We start from the raw sequence: 13,332 nt of genomic DNA on the forward strand, positions 1-13,332 counted from the left end.
CATTTGTATGGGAGTTTTCATCTTTGGAGAATTACAAGAGTCTTTTTTTCTGTTTTACCGAGGCGCTCTCTATCCCTCCTCGGGGCTTGTCCGTCCTAGTACTACTTGACCTTAACAAGTTACAATATAGCATCTGAGGTAAGGTGTATCTGGTGGTGTACTGGTATGCTCGATGATGGGGTTATTAAGGGAAGAAGGTGCTTGAGGCCCAGAATATATGTCCTCATCCCCAGAAGGTGTGCCGGCCATGGAAAGAACGTCCTGCATGCTACCACCCCTAGGGGGAATATTGGTTAGCAGCCAAACCACCCTAGTCTTACAAATTACATTGAAAATATATATTCTGCTGCATTAAGTGAAACAATAAGGTTGGTAGTAACAAAAAGGTAATTCTGGAGGGGAGAGTAGTCAAATCATAAAGTGATTGATGTAAGGATCCCAATTTAACATTACCACTCTCATTGCTCTGCACACATCCCATGCCATAATTCTTCAGTATGTCTGTGCCATTACAGAAGGGGACAAGCCATTAGCAAATGACTCTTGTTTCTGCCTCCAAAAGGTGCAGTTCTGTCTCAATGGCTAGGCCATGTAGCCTCTGCACTGGAACACAAGCAACCAAAGGCATTTGTTGGCCTTGTCCCCTAGCAGTCTAGCAGTTTGGGCAGGGCTGCTCATATTAGTGGCAGGGCCAAAGCTGATTTTCAGGCAGTGGTATGGATGTCTGATCAGAGCAATGCCAGTGGTTATGATTGATTCAGAGACTTACATTCATGCTTTTCTTTAGTTTTGCCTACTAGGTGTAAGCCAGAAGCTTTGCAGTGGAACACAGATAGGATGTAGACAGGATGTGAGAAGAAACACACATCCTACTGTCATTTACCCACCCAATGACTAGCCCTGGCTATGTGCCTGCCTATGGCATTACTACCAACCACCTCCCCCCCCCACTCACTGCCAAAACGTACCCTTTGGTAAGTCTTTGAGCAAGCTCTATCACAATGTAACACCAATCTTTGCACTCTATAGGACCTGGCAGTGTTCCATCTAAGCATTCTTTTGATTATTTAATTACTTATTTGCCTCTGTAAATGAGCTCCTGGTGTGTTAAAAATCTCTTAATGTGTGTCTTCAGTCAGTCGATTTTATAAGCAATATCTGTGTCAAAGCCTCTGTTCCTTGCACAGGAGTCCTGTCTAAAACAAGCAATCGCAAAGCCAGCAGTTATGGCTTGTGTATATGTATTAAACAGACATTTGGCAGGCAATGGCATCATATGCCCAGGTACTCGTACAGTTCCCCTGCTGTTCCTATTTTATTGCCAGGTGATACCCTTGTGGCAGTGCCTGGCAAAGGCCTATTCATGCCTAATCAAAAGCCAAAGCTGTTGGCTTTGCCAATGCATGTTGGTTTCAGTTTGTCTCCCTAAGCAAGTTTATATGCCCAGATGTGGGTGCTTTGTTTGCTGTGCCTAGGGAATTAAGCTGCATTTCACTGAGTTGGTTCAACAAGGCCCTACCTGAAAATGACACGGCTAGGATGGCAAGTATCGACCAGTTTCAGATCTTCTCATGAGTACTTGCCAGTGGGGTTTTGAACTAGATAGAATGTTTTTTTGTGTGGAAGCCTAACCTGAACTACCAGAACTTTCAATAATTCAAACTGATAAGTACTGAATTGATAACCTTATACTGTTAGTGTAACTTAAGAGTTTGCATGCAAACAGAATACATCATGTGTATTGTGGGTCTTGTTTGGAAAGTCTGATGTAAATCCTGGCTGCTGGATGTTTAGGCAGTGCCAGAAATGGAAATTATTTGCTGTGGGACCTCACCAGTGATGGGAAGGGGAGTTGGGAACAGGTTGGGAGGATTGTTCCCACCCCACCCCACGCCCCCACACCCCAATAAACATTTGCCTCTCAGAAGATTAATCATGGACACCTGTAAAATAACACAAGAGAAGAGCATTTTGTTTAATGGTGTGGGCAAAGTATAAAAGATACATCTTTTAAAACTAAAAAACAGTATTTAAATATTTCCTAAAGAATCAGAGGTGGGTTTAACATTTGGACAAGGGACAACTGCCCATGCTCCTTCTCCCTGCTCTGCCTCTCTCCCCTCAAGCACAAACAGCCAGGGCTGCACAGGCCCTCACAGTGAGGTCTTATCATTTTACTGTGTCTCAGAGGCAGAATATTCACAACAGGAAGTGATCAGAGATGCTGAAAGGTAACTGGCAGTGACCATTGCTTTCACACCTTTTTCTTAAATTATATAAGGTGTGATTGTTGGTTGATAATAAGGGGAAGGCAGAGCAAGCCTTGTGAAACAATAACCCGGTCATGCATTTCATTTCACTTTGGGCCTCATTACGACCCTGGCGGAGTGGGTTTACGCCAGCGGTATTCGCGGCGGACCCGTCCGCCCCACTACGAGTTCCCGTAGCGCCATGGAGCGTTTTCCGCCTGGTTTTTCCGGGCGGAGAAATCCATGGCGCTACGGGACCTTGTTGTTAATTACGCCACCGTATTTTACGGTGGCGTAATTAACGCCTTCCCCACTCCCATTATACCCTATGGGGCAAAAATGGGAATGGGGAAGGGTAAAATGGGGAATGGGGATTTACCGCCCCGCCAACCTCGGAATGGGGCGGTAAATCCGCCAACCCCCATGGCGCTATCGGCAGCTTTCCGCCGTGCTCCATGGTGCATTTGGCGCCAGGGTCGTAATGAGGGCCTTTGTCTCTTATGACGTTTTTTGTAAGTTCTCATTATTTTCTATGCTGGAGCTTATATGCTTCCATTCAGGATGAGGAAAAAAAAACTACAATCATAAGGGTAATTTTCCAAGTCAAGTGAAGTGGAATAAGTGGTGGCAAAGCATTAATCGCCAATTTTTTTGCGCTGCAGGATTTGGTATGATTTGTCAGGTGAAGTTGGAGAGCAGATCGGACTTAACATGTTTGCCTGTTCTTATATGTCTCCCTGCCGAATCCAATTGGTTTTCCACCAGCATGTATTTTGTGTTGGTAAAACACCATGGATTCCTATGTAATCAACCTGACCTTTACACACTGTTAAAAACAGGTAGATTCAAAAGGAAACTATTATGGATGACTCCCACAATCCTTAATTGTGGGAGGGATTTACACATTTCCAGACACGTAGTGAAAACGTGAAGATCAAAGGCGATATTTACCAGTGTTTTATGCTTTACGTTACCAGTACCTGGTGGAAACAATTCAAATTGCATGAAAGGGCCCTTTTGCAAAAAACTGCAAACATGAATGGTCCCCTCTGTGAAATTTAGGATTTAAAACAAATTGATTCCTTTACTCTTTTTCATCAACACGTTTCTATAATGATGTATACGTTTGTCAGGTTGGTTTAGGTTGGTTTATGATGTGACTTTTCAAGGTAATTGTATACAATTGTGTATTATTGGAGGTATTCAAAACCAAACTTCAACACATATTTGTACCAACTTCAGCTTGGAATATGCGTGGTCAAGTATCTCAATTTCAAGCTAGCCTCAAATTCTGTCTCTACCACTTAACCAAAAAGTGTGTGATCCTGGGCAAATCATTTAATCATACTTACCTGCAAAAATCTGGTGCCTCTAGAAGTGATTTAGTTCACAGTATAAGCATTTTGAAAAAGCCTCACTTATGGCTTAATAGATGGGCAGCACATGTTTCAAGATCTGCCAAGAACACTCACACCTTATATTAATATCCGAGTACTAGCCAATGCACTGTGGCACAGGTGGACTGCTAAGAAATACATAGGACATAGGGTAGTCCATCACACACTGAAGGGTAATGTTATATACATTCTTTATGAAAGACAAGTTAGCCCCTTTTTATATAAACTGCAGTGGTTGCTGCCAACAGAGGCACAGAGGCACAAGAACATTATCCATTCATAATTATGTCATAAACATCTAAGATAAATACTAAACTGCTCTGATCCCATGCTAATTAGCTGCTACTTTATGTGATAAACGACGCATAAACCTTAGAGCACAACACAATACATAATGACTAGAAGGTCATTCAAGTAAGGTCACTCAAGGAAGGCATTAAATAAGCTATAGATATACTTACTACCTCATGCGTTTTTTATAAACTGTATCCCTGACTTTAGGACAAAACTTGGCAACTTGTGATTAAGAATGTGGTGTTAAAGGATGACACTAATGTATTCCAGTCATTAGACAAACCCTGCTGTTTAGCATACAATCTAATGTTCCTAGGATTATAAAGTAGGACATTTAGAGAAAGTGCATATTAATGCGCTATAAGTGATACAACAGTGAAATATGTTTGGGAATTTTCCCTTAAAGAATATTATATATCCTTCCAGGTGAAAGGGAACTATCCCATATATTTCTGTTCAAGAGAAATTCCTCAAACCTCAGCTAAAAGCCATAAGGAAAATAAGGTGAGCATGCATGTGGCAGATTACTCAAATCCATGACACATCAGGTGATATTTCCAATGCATGACCCAATGGAGCTCAGTAGTAGCTCTCTATCACCAAACTGCACAAACAGGCACTAATACATGTCAAAAAAGAAAAGGATCTATGGGTATAATTTATATAATTTATAATGCGCTTACACCCACAGTTTTCTAAGTGCGACCCGGGGATGAAACCTGTGTTACTCCACGTCGTCTTGCTTCCAAGGTGAGTGCGTTGCCCCTGAGCTATCCTCTCGAGACTATGCATGCGAGTTTGCACTTATTGACACTGAACAGTAGATATAACAATGGGAAGTGATTGTGTGTTATATATCCTCTATATCAACATATACTGATTGATATTTCTCATACCCTCTCCTTATTAAACCCCCTTACAAACGCTATGTTATCCATATATATCTTATTAATTCTTTCTTGTCCACTTTTATCTATTTTTTTATTATCATTTTGAACTCAAATGTATTATTTATTATTTTTTACAATGACAATGTTTGCCACCATGATGATGTTTATGTTCTGTAAACTTGAATACTCCAATCTTATAAAAGTGTTGCAATTACTGATGTGGTTCATAATATTAGCCTAGTTTTGAAAAAGACCTAAGCAAGGTCGAAACACGTGTGAACATATGGGAGTTTGAGAAAATTAAATCTAAATGGCATTTTAGTCCTAGACTCTTTTACATTGTTTAAATCAGAGACAAATTTAAATATTACCTGAGGGACTGGCACCACAGAGGGGTACTCTATCAGAATCTTTATTAACTCTAAGGTATGGATATACCTTATGGTACCTGTAAGGAGGGGCAGACCACGAGAATAATTGACTATACAGTTAGCGCAGAGTGACAAGGGATACCCGGCACTCGCATATTGTCTACATTTCAAGCAAGCCACAAATTCTGCCATTAGCACTTAACCAAAGTGTGTGATCCTGGGCAAATCATTTAATCACACTGTCCCTTAATTGTAAAAATCAGGTGCCTCTAGAAGTGATTTAGTTCACAGTATAAGCTATATCCAAAAAGCTTTACGCATGCTTTAATAGATGGGCAGCACATGTTTCAGAACCTGCCAAGAACACTTCACACCTTTCTTTGAAAATATCAGGCCACATTATTGAACAAACAGATCAAACAAAAAGCCATCATGGACAATTGCATAGCATATCCAGTATATAAACAGTATGTACCAAACAATGATGTTTTACATGGGCATGGCAGAGGAGCAAGGGCCCCTCCTCCCCTTCTCAAGCTTCACCGGGATTGATACCAGGAAGCTGGAAAACCCTTAACCTACTATCTCTGCCTCTTGATACCACTCCCCCCGCTCACCCTGGCTCTCTCTCCTGCATGCTAGCACTCCCTTGTGCACTCAACTCAATTAAAATGTTCTGCAAAAATGCAACAAAAAAATAAAAATGTGCTTCAAAATATAATTTTAAAACAAACAAAATGTCCTATTCCTTGCTTCAGTATTCTGGGGGGGCTGTCTTTTACAACAACATGGCGGGACCACAAGCACCTCCTCCGGGGCCTGCTGGGAGTTGTCACAATGTTCAAGGTGGCACTGTTGAGTGCAAACCATCTGAGATTGTACTAAGACTTGGAGCCTCGTTGCTCAGCCTTCGCAGAGGAGGAGGAAGCATCACCCTTTAGTCTCCCCAACCAGGCCAAGAAAGACATGGTGTGGGTTTTTTGGGGTAGGTGGGATTGGAGGTAAATGGGAATGGTGGTCAGAGGGATCTGACCTGATGGAAGGTGACTAGGCGATTGAAAGGAGAAGTGGATATAATAGAAAGGCGAGAAGCAGATGGTAAGGGAAGATTGATGTTGCAACACTATTTTCCTTGTTTCTCTTTTGCGCTATACTGTTTTTTATGGAGCGGTGCAAATGTATTTTCTGGATCTGGAAAGGCATTTTTTGCTGCACTGATTAGGGAATTCTAGATTAATGCCAGCACTTCATTTAGGGTTTTCATACACCCAAAACCAATGAAAATTGGGCCGATAAAAAACCTGGCCCACCTAGATTAAAATTCCTGGAGCCAGGCCTGAAACACAGCAACCTATTTGGCCTGCAGGACACAGCAACCTATTTGTTCATGGAGTGTACAGTTAAAGTACAGCTCCATCTACTGAGCTTCTAGTGTTCTCTTAAATATAATGTCTGCCGAAGCACTGCATTTTTCGGTTGGTCTCTTAGTTTCGGAGCGAAGTTGTCTGTCTTCTTGTCCGCTATGTATAACTTAAAAATCAGGAGAGCTAGCATACACCCCTGCTTTAATCCACGTTCAGCCATAAAGTTCGGAAATGTGGCATGTGCGTCAAGCCGAACAAGCCGAACCCTGACATTGGTGGTGTTGTCCAGTCAAATTATAAGGTTTAGAATGCCCCACTCACTCCCTTAACTCGTGAGTTCTTATTCACAAGTCTAGAAATACTCCATAGAGTTGGGGATTCTCCAAGGTGGTCGCCCTGCGAATTAATATATGCATACACAATCCATTGTGGCTCATTGAGATGCATTTCCTGAACACCTTTGAAAGTGTGGAAAAATATGTGTTACCGTTGCCCAACTATACAGAACTCTAAATAATAATGTGGCAAGAAATGTGAACGACATGACCGGGAGAACAACCAGGCGATAGTTAGAAGGACCTTCCTTCCTAGTCTTCTTACATATTGGGACAAATGTAGCCTCGGACCATGTAGTTAGAATGGCTAGTATTCTCTCTATATTTTTAAACAGCAGAGTTAAAATAAAAACACAAAACTCCAGTTTCTTTTTGTAATTATTTCTCTGGGTAGCCAATCTGAGCCCAGAGTATTTGAATTATTTGTCTTCAAGTTTAGGTCTTTAATACAGTTTTGAGAAGGTGCCCAGTTTAAGTAGGAAGGTAATCAATGTGCACACTTGAAAGCCTTTGATATATGACTTCCTCAGCTGCTTGAATTTACTAGAGTCAGGTATCACTCAACAATGGCTAGTGGCAGGAGCATATTTATCGTGCCTATTTGAAGTGGCTTTTCTCAGTGCTCTTGACCTATAACCATGACATATGTGCATTTCCTGCTAGAGACATTAGTATTCATATTTTTCTTCCCTTACATATTTCCTTGCTTTCCAGTTTTGGTCACCTCAGTTTAAGCACTTTCTCCTTTGAAGCACCTCATGTGTCATGTGATGTTCCTTGAAACTCCTATGTTAGAAATTAACACATCTATTTGCGACCTTGTATGTTATGCAACCTGTGACAATGGCCTTTCAACTGTTTCTTTTTAGGTTCACCTTAAACTTTGTTACTGTCTCTTTGGACCATCTGTGAGACTTCTAATACCAAATCTGCCCTTAGTCTTATGCTATTAGTACTTTAACTTTTTCTTTGCAGCAAGATGGTTGCCTGAGGTACAGCAATGTGCACCACATGCTCACTTTTGTTCAAGATGCTGTTAATGCTGTTATTGCATCCAATGTCCTTAAAAACCTTTTAATCCAGTTTCTTGAGGTCAGGGTGTTCCTAAAATGTTACTCTCTCAAACATCTGCTGGTTGAATTCCTATCATTTCTATGAAATCAACATGGAGCTCCCGAAAAGGCCCAAAAGGCAGGGGCAAAACTCCTCTTACCGTCTTCAGGGTGTTTCCAGGATTACATTCTCTACAAACTGTACAATTCCCTACAAATCTACTTAACTGTTATTGGAGGTTTGGTATGAACCATTCCTCCAGGAGCTCTGCTGCAATTTGTCGCTGAGAAGTGTGCAACAGATATTATGCTTGCTCTAGGGACACAAGAAGCAGCTCTACAGGCATTACTACCTTTCACATAAGCTCCTGTCTCCACAGCAAATCTGTGAGTGAGAGGTCACATCCCCTCTTTGCCCAGAGCTCAGTTCCATCCTTAAGTGCTCTCTCCTGCATTTCCATAATCTGAAGCAAAGGAACCACAGTGTACGGGGCTGGCAACTGTGCCTGTAGGGACACGGTTTCCATTTTATGGGAATCTGTAAATGGCAAATATGCGACTTCTTTTGCAGCTCTGTCTGTGGCATCATTTACAAATGCTATTGGGTCTGTACGGTTAGTATGTGCAGCACACTTAATTATTCCTACCTCTGTGGACAGTGTTAGCGCTTCGATTAATCTGGATAACAGCGCAGCATGCTGAACAGGGGTCTTGTCACATCTCCTAAACACTCTTCTCTGCCACCTTGACAAGCCTGAATCTACAGTGGAGGTTACATACGCAGAGTCAGAATAAATAATGGCTGCCTTCCCCTTACTTATTTCCAGCGCCTCTATAAGTGGCACTAATTCTGCCATTTGCGTGGATTAATGTGAAGGCAAATGTTTCTTCATCCTGCCCTGTTATTCCCCATCCACAAGGCCCACAACGGCTGCACCTGTATGCCTCTCACCAGTGTCCTAATTAATGTTCAAGGACCCATTAACAAAGAGTACCTCACCCCCCTCCAAGGCATCCTCCTAAACATTCGTCCTCTCTTCCACTTCTCTCTCATAAGTCGCACAATCATGGACAATGTCATCAAGTTTCACTGGTTTGGCTCCAAATGTTGCAGGATTTACTAGGTGACACGGTACTGAATCTATGGAAGCATTTGATAAAATAACCTCATACCCTGAGACTCTCTGGGTCGTCAAGGTTGACTTGAACTTTTCCAAGATCGCAAAAACTGCATGCTCCACATAAATGTCACTGGGCAAAACATTTGAATCGCAAAAGCCGATATCGCTAAAGTTTGTAAGTAAACTGTCCTTGCATGACTGGGTCTAGGAGTCTGCTATAGTACACTTAAGGTTTGTGGCTTAGTGATGTTTGCTGGGCCAGGACCGCTGTCTTCACCCTCCCATCTGAATGGGAATAAATAAAATGGCTTCATGTAATTCAGGGTCACCAAGACCAAACCATTGCTGATCTCAGCATTACGTTCCAGAAAGCAAGTCACCATCTCGTCCGACCATTCAATCAGACCCTTCACCTTTTCCGTTCCCTTAAGTCCCTGCAGTAAGGGCCTCCTGTAACTAGAGTAGTCAAAAATCCATTATCTGCAATAGTTACAGAGTTCAAGAACTGCTGGATTTGTTTCACAGTGACTGGTTGGGGCGTATTCTAAAGAGTGGTAACTCTCTCTGGCACTATCTTCCTTCCTGTGGGTGATATTGCTTGCCACAAATATGCTACCTCTGTCTGGCAGTGCTGCAATTTTTCTATGTCCACTTTGTACCCCTTCTGCACAAGCAGGATGAGGAGTGTTATTGAATCTCCTCGACACTGCTCTTCCGAACTGCTACAAACTAAACCATCGTCCATGTACTAAATTACTCTACTGGACACATTCAAATTCCCCAAATCCATCTAAACCACCCTGTTGAAAACACTGAGAAATTCACAGTACAAGTACACCTTGGGCAATATCGTGTGCTTGAATTTCTGACCACGATACGTAAACACTGTGAGGTACTGAGAATTAGGGCGAAAAGGGGCCAAGAAAAAATTATTCTTTAAATTGTTCACCATAGGGATGTTACAGAGAATGGTAGCAGGGTTCAGTACCACCAGGAACTCTGCCTCAACAATGTTATTCAGAGGGGCGCAACTCCTGGACCATCCTCCAACTTGACCTCTTCGCTTTCTTCAAAGGGTAGAGGGCCGTGTTGCACGGGGACACATAAGGCTGTATTATACCGTGCTCCAACAACGCCATAATGGTCTCATAAATCCCTTCATCAGCCTCTCTTGACCTGGAGTACTGCTTACACGTGATAGTATTACGCCAGGTTTCAAATGTATCCATACTGCTCCAAGACTCTTCAACAGCCCCACAACATGAGGATTGCTGGTCCATAAATGGTCCGGCACCTTCTCCAAATCCTCCTTCCAATATGGCAATATATTTCTAATGATGAGCATGGTCTGGGGTACTTCCCTTTGCTCTATTGCTACCTGCGAAGGCACTCCAATCTAAAAAAGAATCTCTCCTGTGTCCGGCATCCTCGAACAATTCTTCGTTGGACTTGTCACTTAGCTGTAAGGTCGGCTCGATACACAAAACTGTGCTCCACCCTACGGCTTCCTCATCAGTGCCTGTGAGAACCACCCTGTCCTTCTTAATAACTACTGCTTCTAAGAGAATCGTAACAATAGTGCCTAGTTTTACATCCTGCGGCTCAGCAGGCCGAAACAAAAATACAAGTATCCGCCATGTTTGATCTCTGATTCCTGGAACCCAACTCAACACAACCAATACTCCATAAAGGAACAAACCAACATGTCCAGGTACCCTCCTTATCACTACAGTATGCATGCAAAGGTTCTGCTTTTCTTACCAGATACAGACCTGGATTCAAGCGATCCTGGACTACGGAGGTGCAGGGCCCCCTGCCACTGCTGGAGCAGTGCTTCTCACACTGCAGGTGAGGCCAGGGATGCTCCCCCACCCATCCAGGAAGCTGCATCCACCTGAAATGCTTTTTCTTTTAAGCGGAATCGAGTGCTTTTATCTGCCCATTATTACGATGCAAGCTGTTTAAAAACAGCATTTATCTGCAATGTCGCCGCGTATGCAGAGGGACCTGTGATCTCAATAAGCCTCCATTAGGCTCCACGAGGGCACCACCATTCCAAGATGGCGGACCGCTTTCTTGCCCTCGAATCCCCTGTCCCCATGAGGCCAAGCCAGCTGTGATTGGTCATCCGAGCCTTCCTAAACCAATCCCATCACCGGCAGGCAAACGCCGGCACACCCACAAAGGCCACCCAACAAGGCAGCTTCCTGTCTGAAGCCTATGCCCAACACATCAATCCTGGACTACGGAGGTGCAGGGCCCCCTGCCACTGCTGGAGCAGTGCTTCTCACAGTGCAGGCGAGGCCAGGGATGCACCCCCCACCCATCCAGGACGCTGTATCCACCTGAAATGCTTTTTCTTTTAAGCGGAATCGAGCGCTTTTATCTGCCCATTATTACGATGCAAGCTGTTTAAAAACAGCATTTATCTGCAATATCGCCGCGTATGCAGAGGGACCTGTGATCTCAATAAGCCTCCATTAGGCTCCACGAGGGTACCACCATTCCAAGATGGCGGACCGCTTTCTTACCCTCGTATCCCCTGCCCCCATGAGGCCAAGCCAGCTGTGATTGGTCATCCGAGCCTACCTAAACCAATCCCATCGCCGGCAGGCGAACGCCGGCACACCCACAAAGGCCACCCAACAAGGCAGCTTCCTGTCTGAACCCTGTCTAGAGCCTGAAGAGCCCAAAGCCCGGACCTCTGCCCAACCTTACCACCTACTCTCGGTGGTGCACCACGCCTGTCCAAGTGAGCTACCTGGTAAGCCATTGAATTCCACCACCTTAACTATTCTGATCCTCCACCTTTTGCTCGCGACCGGCAGCTACTGTCACTTCTCAAAGACACATGTACACGCAACTGCCTTAGCCCACATTACTGCCGAGTATCTGCCCTTGATTCTGCCATTGTATTGCAATACATGATGCCCTGACGCAAGGCCAAGCACAGGGCTCAGGGCGCGTCCCCATGCTAAAAACAGAACTGCATCCCATGCTCCACCAACGCGCATAGTGTCCCCTGCACAGTGTGCATTGTGCTCAACTGCCTTTCGATTTGCTGATCTGTAGCCCAAATGCAACATTTCGAACCTAGATGCCACTATAATTGCATTGTGCCCAACTGCCTTGATTTGTTGATTTGCAGCCCAATTGCCTTAGAATTGATGATTTTCTGCCCAAATGCAATATTTCGAATCTAGATGCCACTATAATTGCATTGTGCCCAACTGCCTTGATTTGTTGATTTGCAGCCCAATTGCCTTAGAATTGAGGATTTCTGCCCAAATGCAATAGTTCGAATCTAGATGCCACTATATTTGCATTGTGCCCAAATGCCTTGATTTGTTGATTTGCAGCCCAATTGCCTTAGAATTGATGATTTGCTGCCCAAATGCAATATTTCGAATCTAGATGCCACTATAATTTCATTGTGCCCAACTACCTTGAATTGTTGATTTGTAGCCCAACTGCCTTTTGATTTGCTGACTTTGTAGTCCACAAGTAATATTTTGAATCTAGATATCACCCCCACCCCACTGAGTCTAACTGTGCCTTAGTCACTCGGTCACTGCCTCCTTAACTGTAATCCCTCCCTGCGCCACCTTACCATACTTATCAGGTCATGACATGGTCACTGCCCTTTACTAGCCTCTACTTGACCTATATAGCCATTCTAGGATCCTTATCCTTCATGCTACACACACCCCCCACCAGTACCCCCAAGCCACACCACATGTACACCCTGCCCTCCACCATGCTCCACTGCTCTGCCCCTTCCTCAAACCCCTACCTTAACGACCCAGCCCTATGGCTCAAACACTTTGCCACCAAACCTTCACCTAACCGTCCATGCACTGTACAATATAGGAACACCAGACTTAGATCTAGGCTACCCCGACCACCTTGCACTCAGCGCAACCACACCGCCCTTTCACAGCTCAGCCCACCCTCGTCCCCTAACTCACCGTCCTCCACCACACCTACCTCAACACTCAAGGGAGCCCTTATCAATGCCAGATCCCTCACTGCTCACGCCCTTGACATCGCAGACCTAATCACTGTCCAAAACCTTGACTTGACATTACTGAAACTTGGCTACATGATGCCTCTGGCCCACTCCTTGCACTATCCATACTTAAGGGTTACGCCATTATTAGAAATGATCGACAATCCAACTTGTCTAAAGGAGGAGGAGTCGCATTCATACACAGTGATAAGATCACTATGAGAACTATTGCCAATGCCCAATTCAGCTC

Source organism: Ambystoma mexicanum, chromosome 5p (assembly GCF_040938575.1).
Source record: "Ambystoma mexicanum isolate Mex_15411 chromosome 5p, UKY_AmexF1_1, whole genome shotgun sequence".
Classification (NCBI taxonomy): Eukaryota; Metazoa; Chordata; class Amphibia; order Caudata; family Ambystomatidae; genus Ambystoma; species Ambystoma mexicanum.